The sequence below is a fragment of the Fringilla coelebs genome (genome assembly GCF_963513975.1).
Source record: "Fringilla coelebs genome assembly, chromosome: 3".
Taxonomy (NCBI): Eukaryota; Metazoa; Chordata; class Aves; order Passeriformes; family Fringillidae; genus Fringilla; species Fringilla coelebs.
In genome coordinates, this window is record NC_140030.1 from 113534762 (window position 1) to 113557637 (window position 22876).

General features: G+C 45.5%; 1 protein-coding gene across 6 annotated transcripts in view; it reads left to right on the forward strand.

The window, feature by feature from the left end:
• Positions 1-8220: 8220 nt before the first annotated feature.
• The window catches only part of PLCB4 (phospholipase C beta 4), a 175399-nt gene continuing 160743 nt past the window's right edge, over positions 8221-22876 (forward strand). For 4 of the 6 annotated variants that reach the window (XR_014616088.1, XM_084203734.1, XM_084203733.1 and 1 more), the window contains exon 1: positions 8221-8322. The gene's annotated coding sequence lies outside the window, so the exon portion shown is untranslated. The remainder of the gene's footprint in view (positions 8323-22876) is intronic. The other 2 variants (XM_084203738.1, XM_084203736.1) reach the window with 2 other exon arrangements.

Consider the following 22876-nt stretch of genomic DNA (forward strand, 5'->3'; position numbering starts at 1 on the left):
TGTGTGCACAGCCTCGTCAGTGTGGCTTGTGGAGCTCAGCTCTCTGGTCCCCAGGGTCTGACTTTTTCATGTGCTGCCCTCCTGCTGTTTCCTTGGGCCAAATCCATCCTCAGCAGGGCTGGTGGAACTGGTGAAATTGTATCAATAATTTACTCAACTTCATTTGCTGAGCCTGCTTGCTTGGCATGCCCTGTGCTCTGTCCCAGCCTCTGCTGAGCCCAGGTGACTTGGAGACTGTCTGCTCCTCCCAGGCAGTGAGTGCCTGGTGGTGCTGCTGCAAATCCCTGTGTGCCGCTGGGGCAGACCCACCGCTCCACAGGGAGAGCCCCTGCCCTTGCTGGGAGAGCAGAACGTGGGCAAAGGCTTGTGGGAGGCAGCAGCAGCAACAGATCCAGGAAGGAAAGTGAGGGGGAGTGCAGGATGACAGAAAAAGAAAGACAGAAACCATATATTTACTATCTTGAGTATGTTCTGAGGCCGGCAATGATGAATTTTAATGAGTGTATCCCACCCTGCAGCCTGGGGTCAAGCTGACAAGTCTTGTGCTCAGAGTGCAGGGGAAACACACCCCAGTGGGGCAATGGTGGGGGTGAAGACTGGTGAAGGTTGTGCCTCTCCCAGCAGTTCAGACAAGTGGGAACCTCCCTTTGCATGCAGCCAGGTCCTCCTGGCTGCAATCACAAAGCCCCTTTCCAGCTCCTTCAAGCCCATCCACTGTCAGCTCTTCAGGGCCCTGTCACACAGCCTGAGGAGAAATCCAGCACCTCCCTGTTGCATGCCTGAACAAGGCTGCTAGTAAGGACACCACCTTGTTTTTGTGACGCAGCTTGTTGGCCAGGTGATGTAGGAAGGCAGTTCTTTACCAGCCCGATCCTGGAGTCTGCTCCCCTCTTTATGGCAAGGGCAGGTTGGTCACTGATGCCTCAAGATCCACAGCTGTGGGCAGTATTAGCCCAGAGAAGGGAGGAAGCACAAAAACCCCAAACCAAACAAACAGAGGAAGCTCCGAAGGCGGCTCTGCAGTAAAAGAAGTTACCCTTGGAGTTAGCAAGGAGATGGTATTACAGCATTGTTGTATTGTGTGTTGCTGCAGACAGTCATCCCCTGCTCAGCACCAGACAATAGACAATCTGAATAGACTCTGAATAGACTCTGAATTATTCAGCTGCAGTTTAATTATGGATGTGGCAACAACTCATGGCGAAAGGAGGGAGGAGGAGGGTAACTGCAGTTCCCCTGTGCTAACCTGGTGGACCTCGTGTGATCCTCACCTCACTGGTGCCCAGGGACTGCTTTGGCAGGGCACTGATGTTGCATTGGTGCTGCCTGAGTAAGTGCATGCCCTGCAGCAAGCAGGTACATAAGCATTCAAGAGACCAACCTGCTCTGTACCTATCAAAGTGTGGTTTGCTGTCTGCTCCTCGAATTTATTGCCAAAATAGAGTTCCTTTGGGGCTCAACCAGCTGCTATCTTATGCATTTGTGGACTCCTGCCATGTGTCACTGTCAGTATATGAATTAAAAACAAATGCTGGAAGTACAGGGAAGAGATAAATAGCATAGCAGGAGGAGATGTGCTTAAGCCCACGCAGTGGACTTGGTGTGACTCCTTGCTAATAACTGACTGTCCATCAAGCCGTGCAATAACCTGCAGATGGCTCAGCAGTGGGCGGCATTCATATCCTTGGGCCCCTCTGGCACACAGGTGCCCTGCCCTGCCCTTCCACCCTCTCTTTCACCAGCAGACAGCCTTGCCCCTGCTTGCTGTCAGCTGAAGTGCACAGCAGGGTCTCGCCGTCACACAAAACACGGCTGGCTGGCTCCCAGGGGGCTTGTCCCCTCCCCTGGGTGGGGGGCACAGACAGGCCAGGCCGCCTGACTTTTTGCAATGGTACCAGAGCAGAAGCATGACAAGCGGCAGAAGAATTGAAATATCACGGCCATTCAGACAGTGTGCTGACATGATTTCTTTTGTTTATTCCCTGTTCTATGCAGGATCATGGTCTGACTACACACACTGCCATTTTCAAGGGCCATCTCTGATGTCAAAGCAGTACGGAAAGCCTCTGGATACCCCATAAGCACTTGACCTTGCATTGTACAAACACAGACTCAGGTGACATCTAAATGCTTTCTGCCCCTTAGTAATGCAACCACATCATCCAGCAACTCAGAGAGGTTTTAAGAGAAAACAAACCTGAGCCCTGGAAAAGGAAGAGGAATATGTCTATAGGAGGGGAAACAGACAGAGTAATGCTATTGGTTAGGCTACTTCTCCTAGAAGATCTAATGGAAAGTACAGAGAAGCAGATACAGGAAATGCATACAGACATCTGGAAGGGACCCTCCACTGCAAGCACTGTGTCATAAAATCCACAACAAAAACACCAACCCCACAGGCTGAAGAGTCCTTCAGCCCACAATAAAAACACCAACCCCACAGGCTGAAGAGTCCCTAGACTTCACTGTTTACATTGGAGGACTAATGCAAAAACTTGCTGCTGATAATAGAGAGCGACTTTGGAACTGAAATTCACTGATGATGAATTTTTTAGCTCCATCATTATAAACAAATCACAAGTGGTTTGATACTAGGAAAATGGGTTTTGAAAAGCATCTGATGGGACTGAAAACAAAGGACTGTCAACTACAGAACTAAAAGTAACACAGGGAGGTTCAGGGGTTGGATTGCTTTTGTCTTCTGTGACTCCTTTAAAGTCTTTCTTTAGACAGAAAAATCCTGAACCAAAAAGTTCTTGCATTTTGCATTAATATTTAAAGCAGAGTACTTCTGAGTGAGCACAGATTTGTTACAGTTTATTAATAAGTTTTCCTTTACGATTTTCAAAGAGCATTTTTTATATAACCTGCTTGTCTTTCTATGCATCATTTACAGCACTGAGTGCTGTTGTTTCAGCCTGGTTGTACCAATACTCTCACGATTTCCTTGCAGGCAATGCCAACCTTTTTGGAACACTTGGGCAAAAGTCAACTTGATCTGCACCCTTGCAGACACACAGCTGTGGAGGGGAAGCAGAAGCAGGTTTGAGAGCTCAGCAGGCAGCTCAGCTCAGCATGGCCTTCTTGGCCATGTAAATACACAGAGGGTGAGACTGGAGGTGAAATGCACACTCTCACTGCACTAGGGCAGTGGGGCTTTGTTCTTCTACAGACAGGAATGAGGAATGAGCTCCCAGAAGTGAGAAAGGAGCCCCAGGGCTCCCTCCTTGGGCTGCTGAACCTGGCATGCAGCAACAAATCTTGTTCAGGTCCTGGTGGATGGGGACAGGGATGGTGATGAAGGACAGAGGCCCTTGTCTTGCACACATAAACCCTGACTGGCTCCTGGAAGGCTGAATAGTACTGTGCTATTTTTGATACTGATGCCATTTCTTTGGAAGGTGGAGATACCTTACTGGTACCTTAAAAGATACAAAAAGTATTGTTCAATGCTAAATTAAATTTCTTGTCATTAAGTCAGGCAAAGAAACTCAACCCTTTTCTTCCTCTAACATCCAAACGGAAAAACACAATCTTATTAGCAGCATTACCCTGAAAGCTCTGTTTGCCTCCCTGCTGCATTATGCAGCTTCTGGAGGAACTCTTCTCCAGCCCTGTGTTTCTGTAGTGCTGCATTCAGAAGACCTGGAGCACAAGCCTGAAGATAAATATATCCCAGCACAATGAAGAGCCTAATTAGCATCCTGAATAGATCCACTACGGCACTCTTGATTAGTAATATACACTCCTTTTAATAAGAAGGACCTCAAAAATAATAATTGCAATGTCTGTCATTAATATTATATTGTGGGCAGAGGAAAAACATTCCCTTTGTTCCCACTCATTCCTATTGTATCAATCTTTGTATGTGTAGCTCCCTGAAAAGCCCAGAAGGAAGCTAACAGTCTCTTTGAAAAATGATCACAGATAATTTTATTTTATTATAAATCAAAGATCTGATACTGGAGGAAATGTTGCTTCAGCTTTCAGTAAAGTAACCTCAGCTTTTCCCAAATCAAAGCATTTGATGGGATATGGGTGCACAAAACAAAGGGATCACAGCTGATACAAATTATTGGGACCATGAAGGTCTGGAACAGGATGGTATTCACAGGTGTGGAAAGTTAATAATCTTGAGCAAAAAACCTAGGACAGCAAAATAAAGGACAGTTTCAAGACTAAAGTCTCTTTCATTTTTCTCTGTCCTGCCTAACCAAAATATTTGTGTAGTTTAACATTTTGCAAGGGAGAGCTGGTAGAGACATCTACAATTAAAACTGCCAAGACTTCCAGTATTTTGCCAAAATTTTAACTAGCAGACTAAAATATTCCAAGCTTGCTGTCTGCGTCAAGCTGCAACAAAATGGCCCAGCAATGTTCACAAAAACAGTTATGAAAAAAAGATCAAAAGTACTTTTAATCAAAATGATTCACCTCAGCTCTTGTTTTTGGAAGCAGACCTGAAACTAAGCGTCTGTCTACTTCAGCCTGCAATTTGGCCCTCGAGTGACAGTCTGATCGCCCTTTTTGCATTGCAGATGCTCAGGGCTGGAAAATGAGTGCCCTAAGTGGCTGCTCCGCTATCGACTCTGCGGAGGCAGTGTTTCCCCCATCAGCAGCGACCGCAGCACCATTAGCGGCCGATGTTAGCACGTCCAGCAGAGCCCTGTGGCAGCAGGGGCGGCAGCCGGGCTCTCCCTCGGGAGAGTGGGGACCTAAATCCATGCAGCTACATGCACCGGAGCCGCTGCGTGCAGCCCTGAGCCCAGCTTAATAAACCACACTTCGAATGGCAATTAATTGTGCACGTGAAACTTCCCCCAGCATTCAGTGTCAATGGATCCAGCTAGAACATCCGTGTTGGGAAAGAAAATAATCAACGGCCTGACCAAGAGGTGGAATAAATCGGTGAGAAGCACACACAGGTTAGATCAACATGGATCTGTCAGAGATTGGCTGTGAGCTAATGGCATGGAAACACTCTCACTGAATTTTGCAGGATCAGACTCCAGTACCCACCATGTTTCCATGCCTATTGCCTGCACACGCTAAAGGCCAAGGAAAATGTTGCTTTACACAGCCCAAAAATAAACCACTGAGAATAAATTCCTTTGGGTGGATATTCTAAGACCTAGTGGGGCTGTGATTACAAAACGTCCTGCACCCTTGTATCAGAGAAGGAATAACACTGGAAATAACACTTTACCAAAATATCAATGTTTTTGGAAAATTATTTTTCACTCTGAATATGCTGCAGCTTGAGTGGGTTCCTGTGAAGGCAGCTCTAGTTTTTTGCTAACTATAATCAGGTGAGGTGGCACTCTGCCTTTATGAAGCAGCCATTTAAAATGCACCAGGTTTCAGCTGATTGCTGCAGAGGTTAGGATGTTCTGCTGTGTTTCCCGGGACATATTGTTTTCACCTGATATGAACTGTTGGCACAGTTCACCTTTCCCTAAATCTTTTTGCTAAGTCATGAGGGTGAAATCTTTGGCATTTGCATGTTTATATTTACTGCTCCTAACGCTATAATAGCCCATGTTGTCCTGTTGGAAGAAAGTTAAACAGGACGGCTGTATGTTGTCCACAGCAAGGCAGCAAGTCAGCCTAAGAACTAGCTGGAAATTCAAAGGTTCTGGGATTCACTCCTTACTTATCCCTAACAAGCCAAGTCACACTGCTGAAGTCAGGAGGGAGTCAGGGCAGAAACAAAGATGAAATTGTTGTCATCAGCTGTTGCGTTTACAAGTCCAAGTGTGTAAATAGAGCTGTACCACAATAAAATTCACGGAAGTGGGAATTTATCTTGAGATGGGGGCCTGGCCCAGCCATTTGCAACTGTGTGGGGAGCTTCAGACCCTTCGTATAGCCTCACTTTCTGTGACTTTAAACACCTTTAGTGTGCAGAACCCTTGGCATTGTCAGTACCTCTGTTTCCTCTCAGGCCTGGGGTCCTGACATGGGTTCCTTGGCTGACTGCCCTTCTTTCAGTGAACAAGCCAGGTCAGGGAATGACAGCGGAAGGGGAAGAAGTGTTTAGGAAAGGACAAAGAGCAGCTTTTTCTAAAGAAACTACACTTCCACCAATTCTGAGATGCCACTGCTTGGATGCATTTCGTGCAATTACCCAAAAGTTTCAGGTCCCTGCATTTTGCTAAAGCTGTTTTAAGAATAACAATAATGAAGATAATAGGCCTAGTTTTACCCTGGAATAAAATCTCGCACAGGCAAGCAGCCATGACCTATAGTCACGTAGAAGCCATTTTTGGGGAAAAGGAGATAAGAAATCATGGGAAAAGCCAGATAGAGTTATGGACCAGAATAACAATGTCAGTGCTTACAAACTCTGCCAGCTCTAGAGAGCTGAAGAGAAACCACACAGGGATTCCTAAGGAGAATCCAATACTGTTTCCTAGCGAGCAACTGATTATGTCTCATCGGAATTAAAATACTTTTTTTGTTACTACTTATATAATAACTTACTTAATTTACATACAGCCCAATGGCAAAAAGGAAAAAAAAAATCAAAGGAAAAGAAAGCAATGAAAAGGACATGGAGCACTTCATTTGCGTACACATAAATGCATCCATCTCCCATTCATCAAGAAACAAACGCTTTGGAACCACAAACAAAAAGCCCTCTTCACCGTCCATCTGACATTGAAGCCAATACCCTCCATCTTTAATGGCTATAATTGCTGCTCCCATATCCTGTTAACTAGATCCCTTTAGCCCTGCCAGCAATACTGGCCTTCGTCCAGCTCACGTGCTTCTCATCCAGGTTCCTTTGTTATTTCCTTCCTGCACCTCCCTCGGCGTGCTACGCCCGCCCCAGCCCTGCTGCCCTTCGTGGACTTCTAAAGCCCTGCCTCTGCCCCCGTGCCCATGAGGAATTTCTAACTGAGGCTACTTCAGCAAACACAAACATCTGCCCAGCGCAGCACTTGCCTGGGCTACAGGAGCCCCTCGGAGCGCAGCTCTGCTGACCCTGGAATCGCCTGTCATCCCTGCTGCTGCTCTCAGTCCCCCTTTGCTTACTTCTTTGATAGGAGCACTGTGGCAGCTCTTGAAGGCAGAATATTTTTTAAATCGCATGCTAGCGCTGGTGTCTGGGTGAGGGCTCTCATTCCAAGCTTGGATTTGTGCAGTGTATGTTATAGGATAATACAGCCTGAGTTCTTGGCTACCGCGTTACTGGCTCGAGTAGTTCATGGCAATGCAACGCCCTTTCTGTGACTAGCAGAACGATTTCAGATTTTCCTGCCCTGTTTCCTCAGCTCACGCTGGATAACTTCTCATCTGCAGCTGCTGCCTCTCCCAACACCGGCTCTCGGTGCCGGTGTCCCCTCGGAGCGGTCCCACACGTTCCACAGCTCGCTAACAAAGTCCGAAGTCGGGCTGCGGGTGAACAGGCGTGGGGAACCTGCTTCGCCTGTCGAGCTCAGCGATTTGGTTTTGTGGGCGTTTCACGTTTGTTTTTTTTTTTCCTTGACGAGGGGGTAATCATTTCTCTGAAATAATGAGGAGACGGGGAAAGCTGAGACCGGGCACACGGCGACAGAAAGAGGGGAGCACAGGGAGGGCACAAGGGCAGCCCACGGCAGTGGTTTGTAGACAGTCATGAACTGGGGAAGGGCTGGCCAGGGGATGTGGGAAGAGGGAATCCCGCGCTGCCTGTGCGCAGAGCTCCTTCAAGGCTCACTCCAAATAAACCTCACGGATTCCAACTGTAATTCTGAGACGAAAACTGCGAGACTCTGGGAACCCTCCAGCGGCCTCCGCAACATCGCCTTTCTCCCTTTGGCAGCGCGGAGAGCAGCAGGCCTGCCGGGAGCACACGGTGGAAGGGGGATTTCCTCCTCGCCCCTTTCCGATAGGCGCACTGAACGGAGGCGCGCCGGCGCGGGCATCCTCCGGGGGCAGCGTGCGGTACCCGCGGGTGCCGGCCAGCGCCGCGGAGCCTCCGCGCCCGGGGCCGTGCGGGCGGAGCTCCGCGCCCGCGGCCCCGCCGCCCACTTGCCATGCGCTGCCCGCAGCCTGCGCGGCGGCGGGGGGAGCCGGCGGCGGCCCGGCCCGGCCCGGCCCGGCCAGCGCAGGCGGCGGCCGCCCTGGGGTTTCCCCCGTCCCTGCCGCGTCTCTGGGCGCTGCGGGGGTTGAGGCGGGCGCGGCGGCGGGGGAGGAGGGAGGGGAAGGGAAGGGAGGGGGGAAGGAGGAGCCGCCGCCGCTGTGGGGCGGGCGGGTCGTGCACACACACACAGACACACACAGACACTGGCACGGCGTGAGGAGGAGGAGGAGGAGGAAGCAGCCTCGGCGCTTGAGGTAAGGGCGGCGGGAGCGGCCACCATTGAGGCGGGGCGGGCGGGGGGCGGCTGAGGCTCTGTCACCGGCTTCGCGCCCTTGGCGGGGAGCGGCGCTGCCCGGGGCCCCCCCCGCGCCGGGCCCTAACCTTGGGCTCCCCCGGCCGCGAGGGAGCGGCGCGAGCGCGTGGGGCCGGCGCGAGCGCGCGGGGCCGCCACAGAGCCGTGGGGCCGCCGCCCGCGAGGGTCCGTCGGCGTGTGGGTCTGTCACGCCCGTGGGTCTGTGGTACGTGGGTGTGTGTCACATAGGTGTGTCTGCCTGCCGTGCACGCCCGAGTGCCACACGCAGGCAGGGCTGTGCACACACACGCGTGGGTCTGCGGGCCAGCTTCATGCGTGGCTGTGCGCACACGCGGGTCCCGGCCCGGCGTGAGGGTCCCGGCCCCGTGTGGGTCCCTGCCGTGTGTGCCTGGCGGCTGGAGTCCTCCCCTCATCCTCGCCGCTGTAGTTTCTGAGTGTATCCGGATTTTGTCAGTGCTGGGCGGTGTGACAAATGTTTCTGTGCAGTTAAGTATAACTTTCTTGCAGTGGGGTTTTTCCTTTCCTTTTTTCCCTTTTTTTTGTTTCCTTTTTATCCCCTTTCCTCCCCCCGCCCCCCCAGCAGGCTTACCTTTGAAGATTGTTTATTTTCTTTTGTATATATCCAAAGGTCTCTGGGGATACAAGTGCTCCTGTTGCCTCTGTCTGTGTGGCTGAAATTTACAAGACATTTGTAAATCACATACTGGTGATTTTCAAAGCAAGGTGCAAAAGCAATGTTTCCATTTCCATTCCATAGCCATTCCAAGGCTGTGCACTGTATTCCATGCACGACTTTGAATTATGTGCAGTCAGACACCTGTTACTTAATCCTGTTTATCCTTTCCAGTTACAGTTATCCAGCCTGGTCTTTTTTTTTTAATATCTCAAAATAAAGTACAGATATTCTTTAATGCTAGAATCTAGTAGAAACCCAGGGATCTAATGCGCTTGTGAGGTATTTAATGTGTGTTTGTTAGGTAATACTTTCCCAAAGGGGGATGATTTTAGGAAGTTATAGAATAATCATTATCTCAGGGGGAGTTTATATAATGTTAACGTGTCCATGGGGATGCATCTGTAGGAAAGGTGGATTTGACACAAAGTCTTACACAGTATAAATCTTCAGTAAAGTGTGCACCATCCTCTGTTAATACGTAAATAATGTTTGTGTTTCTCTAGCTTCACTTGCTGTTGCACCATGGAATTTTTGGTTTAATAATTGGTGTTAGCGAGGGGAAAACGTCACATTTCGGATCCTGCGAGGGCATGCAGCGGGTTCTTCCGTAACACGTTTGTGTTCAGGGCTGTGTTCTGGAGTATACCTGAGCAGTGTTAGCAAGCTGATGCTGCTCACTTCAGGTCAATCTCCTTCCAGTTTCTGGAAGTGTTATGGCCGCAGTACTTGCAGGCTTTCACCAGATCCAGGGTACCTAATAGTGTCAAGAACTGCAAAATAATTACTGTTACATGCAGCCGAGCAGTTTTGTGTTGTGCACAGACGGTTCCTAAATACGAGTTGAGAACAGATTTATTCCTCCCTGCCACCAGTAACTTGGTGAAGTACTTAAATTACAGAGCTCTAGGATGAGAATTCTCTTCCACAGCCGTTAATATCAGTGTGCCTTCACGTGTCAGTTTTGATTCGTCTCTTGATGATATCGCTAAAAACCAGGTATTGATAGGAAAGTCAAACCCCTGGTGAAAATATGACTGCGTGGCTGTCAAAATAAAATGTGAGGATCTGACTTGATTGCTGGCTGTGGATGTGCACTTGGGAGAGTAACAATGCCTTTTATTTTACAGACATGTACCCACGCACAGGAGCTTTGTTCTAAAATAGTGTTTTCTGTCATGAATTTATGCATAACCTACGCTCTGCTTTTTCTTAGAATGCAGGGAAGAGAGAACCTTGAAGGGGAAGAGAGAAACACCAAAAGGGGCAGGAAAGAGAAGTGATTTGAATTTCCCTTACTGACAGAGGAAATACTTCTCTGTTATGTTTCACACAAAATATTGTGTTGTTTTCACCTTTTCAAAAACAATGGCGAGTTGTTTGGGCTTGACATACGCTGCTGACTTCTGTTGCAGACTTTGGGCATTTGTTCCAGCAATAGCTGGCTGTGATGGTGAACTTGGGGCTGTGCTGGAAGTCTGTCAAGTATTTGTTACAGCTGTGTAGGAGCTGATGGCTTCATTTTCACCAGGCTTAGGTATACTGGGTTGAAAGCTTGTAGGGATATAAGTGCTTACCGAGATGACTTGTTTTGTATTTCTGTTTCATTTTTTATCTTGTCATTTTTGTGGGCTTTTCAAATTGTTTGGTGGTGGTTTGCTTTCCCTGGTGGTTTTAACAGCTCAATTGCTATTCCTTCCTCTTCGTAATTTGCCAGAGACTGAAGTCTGAAACTGCTGTTTTAATATTTTCCTTAAAATTGAATTAATCCCTTTTCTAGAGGAAAGGGAGCAAGGGAAAGAGGAGTACTTATGAGAATTTTAGAAATAAAACTTAGTGCAGGCATCTTACCTAAGAGAGACTACTTACGAAAATTGTACCTCATTGATTTCGGAGAAGGCTGGTTTCCTCTGTACTTTCAATCATCTGTCCCATTAGATTTTGGGAAGTGTTGTAAATTGCTTTAGAAGTGAAATTTTCCAAGTCATAAAATCTCCGGTTGGTTGTTAGTGGAAATCATTACGAAGGGTTGCATAAGCATTATTTGTGGGATGGCTAATCAGCAGCCTGGGCTTAGTTCCATTCTCTAATAAATAGATGCATTGTGCTACTTCAAAAATTGCAAAATTGATGGCTTGAGTACATTTACTAATTTTGCAAGATATGTAATGCATCTGGTTTGGGGAAGGCTCTTTGATGTCTGGAGAAGTTGCACACAGTGGAGGTGTTTATGATCCAGCCCTCAAAAGTTTTTGGATTATACTATTTAGGACATCTTATTCTTATGAAAGATTCATGAGTAGCACCGCATCAAAATTACCTATGTGCACGCATCAAAGGCTCAGATGAGTTTTATTCGGCAGGGAACAGGTTTTGTGATCCTCTTGCCTCTGCAGAAAAAGAGTGTGATTTTTGGACTTTGTATTCCAAAGAGCTGACCTGTAGAGGGTTAGAATATATGGGATATCAGTGGTATAAATACCAAAGGTACTGTGCTCTGGCATTAACCATCCTGCTTTGCTTGTATCTTGCCCTGTGAACACTAAACTATTAAAATTTATCTTGCTGGTCCTCACCCATCTTATGGTGGTAGTGCTTTCTGGAAGTTTGGTGAATATGGCTAAAGGGGATTGTGAAACTGTGGAAGAGGGCGGGTTCCCAGCCATTCTGGAAAGAATTCATTAGCCTAGCAGTAAGGTCCTTGTTCCAGAAGGACGTGCTGAAGTATCTGAGTGAGTGGAATAGGGTGCCACAAGATGGGGAGCAGCATCAGAACAACCCTTCCGCCGCTGTCTGTGGGGTGCTGATGCTGGGAATCTGCAGATTGCAGGGCAAGACGCTCCCAAGCGGCTTCTGCGAGGCACAGAAATAGATGGTGCAGCTCAGCTGCAGCTGCTGAGGTTCCTCTCCTGCAGACTTCTGGGTGATGGGTGGCTGATGTCTTCCCTGCAGGGGTCTTGGAGGAAAATCAATTCTTGCATCTCCTCCTTGTGAGAACCAACATCAGCTTGTGCGAGGTAGTGAAGTGCTGTGGTCAGTTTGCCTTACAAGTCGTTCTACACATCAGCCACTAAAGAAGTACGTGTTAAAGTTGTACCTGTGCAACAGCAAAAGAATCTTGAGTTCTGGAGAAGAACGAGACAAAAGCTTCATCTTCCTCTCCTCTGAGGAGCCTCCTAGCCAAATATGAAGTCATAGTATCCTGTTTCCCTTGTTACTACTTCTGGATAAATGGTATTTGTGAGCGATTATAATGTTTCATTTCACCTTTAGAGTTCTTAGAGTCACTAGTCAGCCTTCCTGTGGGAGAGAGCCTGTCCCTGGGAAGCAGTGCGGTGTCACTGAAAGGTTAGGTTAATGTGGTGTATCTGCTCGTGAAAAGGGAGAAGTACAAGGGATCCAGCTTTTAAGGCCACTTGCCTTTTGTACTGTGTAGGCTTCTGTGGCAGATGGGGCTGTTACTTGGATGTCTTTGTGGTTTCCTGTTCTTTTCCATTGCCAGTCAGCGTTGCTATGCTCGGTCCTGATCCTGTCCCACCTGTGGCTCATAGCTCACCATGGGACAGACCATGGCTCATGTCTCACCATGGGACAGACAGACCATGGGTACAGCGTGGAACATGCCTTGTCCTCCCCTATTACATGACCACCTTGCAGGTGAATCCATAATCTGACTTTATGCAATTGCTCCAAGCTGCCTGATAAAAAAATCTATTCTGTGTCCCATAGGTGCTCCTAATTCCTCACAGTGGGTCTCTCACCTTTCTGTATGCGATAGCCAGGGACCAAAGGGCAGGTTAAGAAGCTGGTTGGCAGCTGTTGTACATCCAAATTAGGGCCTTGCTTTTCTGTTTTATATGGATGTGTAATTGTACCACCACAAGGCCCTGCTCCAGGAGAGCTAAGAGTCCCTTGTTTGATCTTCCCTCAGAATAAGAGCCTGTTCTTTCCCCAGTAACAATAACTGGGAGCTTTGGCAAATGAGGTGAGACAGCCCGTTTGGAATGTGCTCCATTGTAAGGGCTGTTTGCCGACTGGTTGAAATTGGTGGTGCTGAGGTAACAAAGTGCCTTTGCCCTCTCAATTCTGAAGAAACCGGTTCTGTTCGGTTGACTTTGGGGCTCTCAAATTGTAACTTCCTTTGTGAGCCAACCTTGCAACCTAGAAGACCTTGAGCAGGTGTGTAACATTACAGAAGCTGGATTTAAAAGGGACTATTCAAATTAAACCCTCTACATTGCTCCTTCTCAGATGTTGTACCAATAGACCCTTTACTTGAAAAGTCTTAATCTAGTCTTGGTGGTTGTATTCTGTTGTTTTTATGTGCAGCACCATCTGAAGTTATGAAGATAAAAAATTTACAAATGTCATCGAACTATCAAATAGTTACATAGAAGTAATTTTTATCTGCAATTGGTCTAGCAATATGCCAGCCAAGAGGGAATATATATTCAGCTACAGAAATTTTGGGTCCACTTTAGTAAGGAGGAAATGGGCATGAAAAAGGTATTAAAGAGCAGGCTCTTTATTCTTGAAGTTACAGGTAAATTTCCCTTTCTAACAATTTCTACATTCAGCCTGAGCACGGACATTCCCGCAGACTGGAAGTAATCAGCCAGGAGGTCATTGACTAATAAAGGGGGCAAAAGAGAAGAAGGACTTGAAAGGTTAATAAGGAGCATCTCTTGGATTCCAGTGATCTAGATTGTCCATGATCCTGTGAACACTGATGTGGAAAATAACGAGTAATAAGGGAGTTCTCTGAGATGTAAGCTGTGGTCTTGAATGAGGTCGAATGAAAGAACTTCTCACAGCAAAGTGGCATTTTTTTCCTCCTTGATCTTGTAGACCATTCCAAAACTCTATGGGTTTTTCTGCTCCCATTTTTCTACTCCTTGAACATATCTATTTCCCATGCCTAAAATTGCCATGTCTCCCACATTTGCCTATGTTTTTTCTTCTGGGGATGTGCACTGTGGATGTTGCTGCACGTGCTGTACTTGTTGCACGTACCGATGCTCCGTGCTCTCCTCTGAGCCGAGGCTGTGTTCTGGATCCAGGGTGCTTGACTCCATCTCTGCATCAGACTGCTGCTGCCACTGCTGGAAGGAAACAGAGGGAAGAAAGGAGTTGATAGCTGCAGTGAGAGCCTGTTTGTTTTGAAATGCACAAATTAGGATAATTCCTACAGAATTCTTCTCGGTCAAGTGTGTGTTGAAATGGGATATGAATGCCTTATTGGGAAGTAGGAAATTGAGCCATGGAGTGGTTTCTTTGGCAAGGCTAACGTGATCTGTTGAACCCTACAGAAATTGGTATAATTTTTTCTATGAAGGACCGTGATCATGGAAAGAAAAGCATTTCTGAAGAAGGCAGGGAGAGAGCCTGATGAATTCTCTGTAGGTTTGTTTGCAGAGATGAGAAGGAAGCTCAGATGTGTTAAAGCAGAGGTTGGGTAGCATGGTGTGGTGACTGCAAGGCAAGGCAGAGGCTGTTGGATGATTTGATTTTACTACTTGTTTTTCAGATATAGTTCTTGAGGATTAGTGCAGATTAATTGGGTGCTCTGGTGGATTTGGAGAGCTGTACTGCATGTCTGACATCAGCAAAGAAGAGACTGAGTAATTACTGCTTTCTGGTCTTTCAGCCTGTGTTATTTGTGTACTGCTTCCCTAGCAAAATACGCTTAGGAAGAGTGGTCACACAGTAAATGACAAGGGAAGATGGAATGTGGTTGCAGGTGTATCAGAGCAGATTGCAAATGAGGTGCTGCAGTCTGCCCCGGGAGCCGTGAGTTGCAGGTAACGTGGGCACTTTGGCACCCCTGCTTGGCTTGTCGTTCTCACCCGGGAGATCTCCTGTAGCCGTGGATGCTGCAGGTGCGGCGGAGCTCTCGGAAATTCCCCTCAGCGTGTCTGCCATCCCTCACATGATGCGCTTATCTGCTTTGATTGGAGAATCCCCGCGCCGGAGGAGAAGGTGGGGGCTTGGCGGGGCGGGGAGCGGTGTGACCTGGGAGAACAACAGAGGGCTCAAATAGGGCAGCCCGGGCGGCAGAGGCTCAGCTGCGGCTCGGTGTCCCGGCGTGCTGCCGGTGCCGCGTTCCCCCCGGCGCGGCAGCTGGGCTCGGGGACCCTCGGCCTCCTCCGCTCGCTCTGGGGCTGGCAGCGGCAGCCCCGCCGTGCATCTGCGTTTGCCCGGGGGAAGGTCCTGCAATCTCTCTGCTGCGACTCAACTGATACGGAGGCTCGTTTCCTTTTTGCCCAAGCCCTTCAAATCTGGCAGTATGTAGCAGAGTCTGGCTGTTCTTTTTGCTGATGCTCTCGGTTTTGGCTATGAAATACAGAGTAGCTTTTTGATGACCTGTGACTGTACCAGGTGGCTGGGAAGAGAAATAACTTCTGAGAAGACCTTGGCCCAGGTGAGGACAAACTGGGCAAAGTTTTTTTTAGTTGTACAGCTTGCTGCTTTTTTGCATTCACACGTCCCTGGTATAGTTTTGCTTTTCTCAAGCAGGCTCCTGCCTACTTGGATGCATCCTAAAGTATTGTGTATGTTTGGCTCTGCATGCTTTTCATTTTTTGTTTGTTTTTCTTTGCAAACTGAGAAAGTACTGGAATTGGCATGTGTGCTAAGCCTGGTAAACAGATGTTGATAAAATGGTCTCCTTTGTAATGAGAGCATGAACTTAACTAGAAGAGCCATATAAAAATAGTTGGTGTGCCATTTCATCTGTGTGACTTAATACAAGAAAATGTCTTAAATTAGTCTTTGCATCAGGTAACAGAACTATTTGCACGGCTTTTATGGGAGTAATCCCATCTCTTTCCTGTGGAATGAATGAAGAATGACACCTTGGAGGAAGCATGTGGTGCTTAACAGGGAGAGTTAATGAGTTGGTCTGGTGCTGATGGGCTCTGCAGGGGTGCAGGGGTAACCTGCAGGGGTGCTTTTGTGGATGGTTGTAGGGGTTGTGTGCTTGGGAGAGAGAACCCCAGAGGCACTCCCGTGAGCCCAGCTGCTGCTGATGGTCACAGAGCTGTCTGGATCCAGCTGGGAGTGAGGGTGCACAGAGCCCTGGAGGGATAGGAAGGGGTAACAGCAGGATCAGTCCTCTGCATTTTGCTTCTACCTCTCTAGAGAGCTGGGTGAGCATTGCTGTGGAGAAATGCTGGGTGTCGTTCCTGTGCCATGTTTCCATTTGCTGGGTATGGAAGGGATAAATCTTCAGTTCTGCTGGTCTGGTTGAGTTCATTTGGAAGAATTCTTACTAGTGAAGTTTGTACTGCAGAGTTGTGGTCCCTGTGTGCATAGAAGAATCACAGCTTGCTTAGACCTTTATCTGGTAGTCTAAGTCGTGCAAAAAACCTTCATATTCTCTGCTGCATCTTCATTTTCAGTGCTAAATCTTTAGATTGCAGTCTGAGAAAAAAGATGATCTGTTGGGTTTTGGCTATGGTGACAGTCTACCAGTTGATTGAGTCAGAGTTTTGGGGGACATTGTTTTGGAAGTTTTTTTTTTTAAACTTAGTGTTGTTCTTCTTATTTGTAATGATTTTTTTGTTTGTTTTGTGTGGATTCCCGTGTGTTAGTTTCTTACAGCTTTCCTGTGATGAACTAAAAGCCTCATGTAACCTAACTGCATTTCCAGATGTGGGGAAATCAAAAGTATATCTTTGCAGTAATTCTTTGCTATACAAACACACGTATTTATTTTGTAAATGCTTCTTGTATTTTAAAACACATGAGGCGAAAGCAATACTTTACAGGAGTAGCTGTGAATTGGCATGAAATCAGTTACTTCTGAAAAAAAAAGTGAGCTTTATTGCTGGGGATTTTTTTAAAATTAAGTCTGTGGCACTTCAGGTTTCAAAACCAAATCAATCTGCCAAGAAATGCATGCTCTGATTTATAAACCTTTGATTTAGTTATGCTCAGTTTATAAACAGTGCCTGGTAATCTTCCCTGATCTCATCCTGCTTTAGTTTTTAATTTACCCTTGAAAAGACACCGTTCACTTTAATCTGGAATAACCACCTCCTCTCCCCACAGTAGAACAAATGAATAATAATATTGTGAAAACAAAGATCTCAGTGCAGCTCTCGGGTATCTGACACGTTAAAAACATCAATTGAACTGATCTGAAATTATGTGGAAAAACATAGAGGTAGTTTTTCAGGTAATTTTGAATCATCAAATGATTGATTCTGTTTTCCATGAGTCAGGTGCTGAGCAATGTGGCGATACTTTGAGGCTTTTGAAAGCTGGAAAACAGTTTTTGATCCTCGCGGGTAGAAATGGCAGAGGAAATTGCATCGCTGTGTTAAGAGTTACATTATTTGGTGTTAAGGAATTGGCTCCATCCCACTGTAGTTTAGTGTCAGAATGTTTGCTGGGTATTTTCATTCTTGCTTTTAAGTGCAATTGTTTTCTTTACAGAAGACGATAATACCACGAGATTATTTTTTTCCTAGTCTTTTTGGGGGTTTAGTTTTTGAATTATTTAATTTTCACAGAATCAATTAGATTGGAAAAGGCCTCTGAAACCATTGAATCCAATCTGTGATCCAACATCCCCTGGGCACTGAGTGCCACGTCCAGGCTTTCCTTAAGCACCTGCAGGGACGGTGACGCTACCACCTCCCTGGGCAGCCCACTGCAGTGTCTAACCACCCTGAGCCTCCCCTGGTGCAGCCTGAGACCTTGTCCCCTTGCCCTGCCACTGGTTTCCTGGGAGAAGAGGCTGACCCTCACCTGGTTACAGCCTCCTACCAGGGAGTTTTACTCCCTCAGTAAAGGGATGCAGCTAAAAGAATAGCCTGAACCTTTAGCAGCATTTAAATGCTCATGAAGACCTTGATGAATAATTTGAAATTTTCACCAAAACTTGTGTTGCTTCACCTGGTTCGTTTGAAAGATCTGTGGAAGCATTTCTTCAAAACATTAGTGGAAGTAATTATCAGAGCAAGGTGTCAGTTTTGTGTTTGTTTTTTGCTTTTCTTTTTAGAAGCTGTAAAACTATATGTAAACATTTCAAAATTGTAGACTTACGGTATTTTTTCAGGTGAGCTACATCTCTTCCTTAAAAAGCAATTGATAATTTAAATTATAACCACTTTTCTGGTCGTATTTCTTGATTTCATAAACCATTACCTGAAATCCTTCAATTACTGAAAAGCCAACTTATAGTTTCAATTAAAAGTGCTTCTGTGTACATGAATATCACATTAATTAGACAAATAAATTTCTGGCTGCCTTTCTTTTTGTAGAAGTTGATGAAAAGATAATGCTTGTCAGTTAATTTTAAATCATTTAAAGGAAGGCTTATTTAAATATGACTGACAGTGGATTAATCCTCCCCTTCCTTCCATCTCTCCCTGCTATCATCACATCTTGGGTTTTAGAAATTAACAAATGCTGTCTAAAGGGCTGTGGCAGGGAATGTTTTGCTTATCTCAGTGGTCTTCAGTCCAGCTGGTAATTAGCACTTCTCTTAGTGACTGAGACATCATTTTAACAAGATCTGGCTCTTCCTTTTCGGCACTGTCTATTGACAGAGTGTGGGTGTTGCAAGCAAGAAACCTGAGTCCATTTGAGTCTTGCATCTCAAAATTCAATTCAAGATCATCCTGCCTCATCTCAGGGGCCTTTTGGATGGTTATTGAAATTTATCTGATCTCTCTTACTGTGATACTGTTGTGACTGGGTTTGTGCATCTGCAGTTTTATCAGGGATGATTCATAGGCCAAAATGGTGTTTGTCCACTCAATGCTTCATTCCTTTCCCCTTTCAAAGGGAAAATAATGGAAAAAAAGCTATTCTATCTGATAGATAATAGCTTCTCTTTTATTGTTTGGCACTGTGTGGTTTTGTTTTCTTCTTTTTCTTAATCTTGAAATTTGACCTAACAAAAGAAAGGTAACGAGAATCCAAATAGTGTCAGGACTTGGCAGGGGGATTTGCCTTGTATGAGGGAAAAACTGACCTGAGTACAGCACACTGCAAGAGCACAAACCAGCCCTCCAGAGCTGGAGATTGATAAATCAGTCAGTAGTTTTTGCAGGTGAAATAGTTAATTTGAGACCTTACTTTCAGAACTTTATTTGTTCCCCATGGCCTGCACATCAGATGGGGCTCCATTTATCCTTCCAAAGCAAAGCCTACAACCATGAAGCGGGCTCAGGCCTTCTCATTTGTACCATCAGATGTCAAAATCCTTTTTAAGGATGGAGAGGTACTGGTGGAATTTTAGATGGCCATGTTGAGACTGAGATCATTTCAAAATGAATGTTTAGCTCAGTTTCAACCAGCAAGGGGTGGCAGTGAGGACACTTTTGATCCTGTAGGAGGAGTGGTGATACTCCTGGGTTAGGACAGGTAACCCTGTGTGACACAGGAGGAGAGGGGCCCAGACAGAAAGCTGCTTGTTGCTTGGTATTGTTTTGGTAATTCCACCACCCCGTCCCCTTTCCCTCTCCCCCTCTCTTTTGGGTATGGGCATAGCTGGTCACACTTAAAAAATTAGATTTCTTTGTTCTAAAGCAAGACTTAGGTGAAATACAGTACGACACACACCGTCATCCACAGTGTTTGATTAGGTATTTTTCAATATCTATCTTAAATGTCACGATAATGCCTGACAAGAAGGGTCACTGTCTTGTGAACCACGAGATCCAGAGCAGATTTCAGCAGTGCACATCAGAACAAGTGCATAGTTCCAGCCCTGGAAGTATGAACTGAGTACAGCACAATGTAAATGTCAGCTCAGGAATGTGAGGTAGGTTTGGTATGATCCCTTAAGGATTCTTTGTTCATGGCCTAAATTGCAAGGTTTCTGGGGCAGGGACTATCCTTGCATTATTTATTTTATGGCATTTATTCCAATGCATTCTTTGTTATTTTTTATTTCACCTGCTTGGTGCCCATTTGCTCCCACCTCAGATGAGGGAATACACTGCAATACAGCAATTTTAATTAGAATATATATACGGAGCTATATATGCAGGTTAAAAGGAAATGGCATCCTTGCTGTTCAGTCCAACGTGCTGAAGTACCTAAGGGCATAAAGCAGCTTTCAGACTATTTCATCTCTTTATATTCCAGTTGTTGAGACCTTTTTTAACGTGGTGAGATGACTTCCCCAAAGCCTGCAGCCCATGTGTTCTAGCAACAGGGATCCTGGTAAATTACTTCTTGACCTTGACTTGGAAATCAAAATGTAGCAAATCAGGGACATGGCCATGCTCTGCGAGTCCAGCTCCCAGGGGTGCAGGGTAATGTATGGAGCAAGGCGTTGCTTACACTGCTCACACTCATGTGCCATGCAGTCTTAGAGGCCATTACCTTTAATTCCTTTGTTATGCAACAGATCCAGTTTTGATTTGTAGCCCAGAAAGAGCAAAGTTTCAGTTTTAGAGGCACAGTCTGTTACAGGATATTTATCAAGCAGTCTTTTTCCATATGGATGTTGACAACAGTCTTGCAGCAGAAATGACAGTGTTCTTCTTGGTGTTGCTTCTAAGGTTGAGGATTCCCTGTGTAAATCTTTTAAGTCAGAGCATAACTCAGGAACACTTTTTCGTTCTTTCCTTCTTTTTTTTTTTTTTTATTGCTTTGGCAATAAAAATGATATGGACATAGTCTGAAGCAGCAAAGCTGGCTTAAGGGGACACACAAGTGAAAGCCATATATATGTATAAAAAGGAATTTTCTTTTGCAAAGAATCAAAGTATCTGCAGACATCAGGCTTACCACTGAACATTTTAAAACTAATTTATATGGGTTGTGTCATTTCTGTTTCCTCCCTCTTTCTTTGTGTTCTGTGAAAGGCAGCAAGCAGCAAACCCTGAACAAGCTCAACTGCTCAGTTGGATGAGAAAAGAAATAGAAGGGGCTGGGCAGAAATTGTGATCTTACAAAGCACAGATCTAGAAAGATGTTTCAGTTATGCTAAAAATTATTTACATTTTGCAGTCTTGCAGTTCTCAGTGATCTAATAGTGGTTCTGGAATCTCTCTTTTAGGCGTTGTACATATTTGTTAAAAATGCTCCTTCACCCAAAGAATTTATTGAGCTGAAATAGGAGGAGCCTAGAGCTGAACACAGCTTTTGGTATATAAGCAACAGAATGGAAGTGTGAAACATTTCCAGCTACATGTGTTTAAGATCAGCCTAAAAATTCAAGCTGCATGTTTTAATAATTTTTGATCAAGTGGAACTTCAAAGATTTTGACTTCCCTTTAAAGTGTAAATTTTTGCATTGGACAATGTAGCTCAAACCAGCACTGGCTGCCATCAGATGAGATTTGCTTCAGTGCAGCTGGCAGCATCAGGCCCAGGATGTTTGCACAATGAGGCTTTGTAAACCTCCTCTGCAGAGCTGCAATGCTTTGATCTGTTTACTGGACAAATCAAAATTAAACTGATGTCTCTTTTTTTCCTTTTCTTTTTTTTTTTTTTTCCTTAGGAGAAGCTAGCACTCAGGAAATCTGGCTGGCCATATCAGATTTTGCCCCAAGAAATTGCATTAGTTTAAAAAAGAGGCATTGTACTCCCAGCTTAATGTTTAAACTCAGTGTCAAGACGTTAGGGCAGAATAATGCACGCCGATAATGCAAATGGTTTTCTTGGGTGGATTTCAACTCCTGTGCTGCTGTCTGGGAGAAGATGTTTACTTTCTTGCATTGAAACACCACGCTATTTCCATCACAGTAATGCCACTTGCAGCTGGCTGGTTGCAGCCAGGTTCAGCGATAAGAAATCAAACTTGTTTTTAAATGTATCTCTTTTTATTACAGTGTAACTTTTCTTTTATACTTCATATTATCCAGTGACTAAACATGTTTACTTTAAACGGCCTCTGTGTTCCAGGTGGGTAGAAGCAAAACAAAAGTGCGTTACAGCCAGTTGTAATTAAATTTCTGCTCTGTACATTTTGTCAAGACAAGAAAAGCTGCTGGCATTTAAACCTTGCAATGCATTGTGGAGTGACTGCCAGTCAGATCCTCCTATGGAATTAAAACAAATTGGAAAGCAGAGTGAGAAAGGGGAAGAGAGATTTGTGTGAATTAAACGACTATGGCCTGTGGTTTGCCAGGCTCTCCTGCTTTTGTTGATGATGTCTGGTTATGTAAACTTCTTCCCACCACTTTCTTCTTCAACTTGCAGCAAAGCAGTTTTGCGTGGTGTAACATCTGCTGGCATAAAAGTGGTTGTAAATAAAAAAGTCTTTACTGTACAGCGCAGGAGGAAGGAAAGAAAGGATGGAAGAGAGCGTTCTCTAGAAACACAGATGGCTTAAGTCATTAATAATGTTTTGTGAAATAATTTTAAAAATATGATTGCTGAAAAAAAGGGACTGTATGAAGAAGCTGAGTGCATCTATTTGGTACTTTTGGAAGAGTTTGCTGTTAAACTTTCCCGGAGGAGTGTGCCCAACATGGTCAGCAATGTACTCTCCCAAGAGTGATGGGACCAAGAGGTTTCCATAAAACAACAGGCCCATTCTGTGCTATTTTGTACTGTGCAAAATAATCTTGTATTATAGTATGGGATGTAATTATCTCAGTAAATATTCAGGGGGAAAATAATGCTGCTTAATCCCTTTCTCTTGCTGTGGTGGAGGATTGGGATAAAAAAGCATGGATCACCACGCTCCACGTTCGAGCTGCTGGCCTACATTTCAGAGCCAGGCTGGCAAGGAGCAGGCTCCCAGTTTCTGGAACACAGAGTACATCCCAAAGAGAACTATTAGGCTGCAGTAGGATTTCTGTGGTGGTGCTGAGCTTCCCCTGGAGACATTAGATTTTATCTTATGTGATAC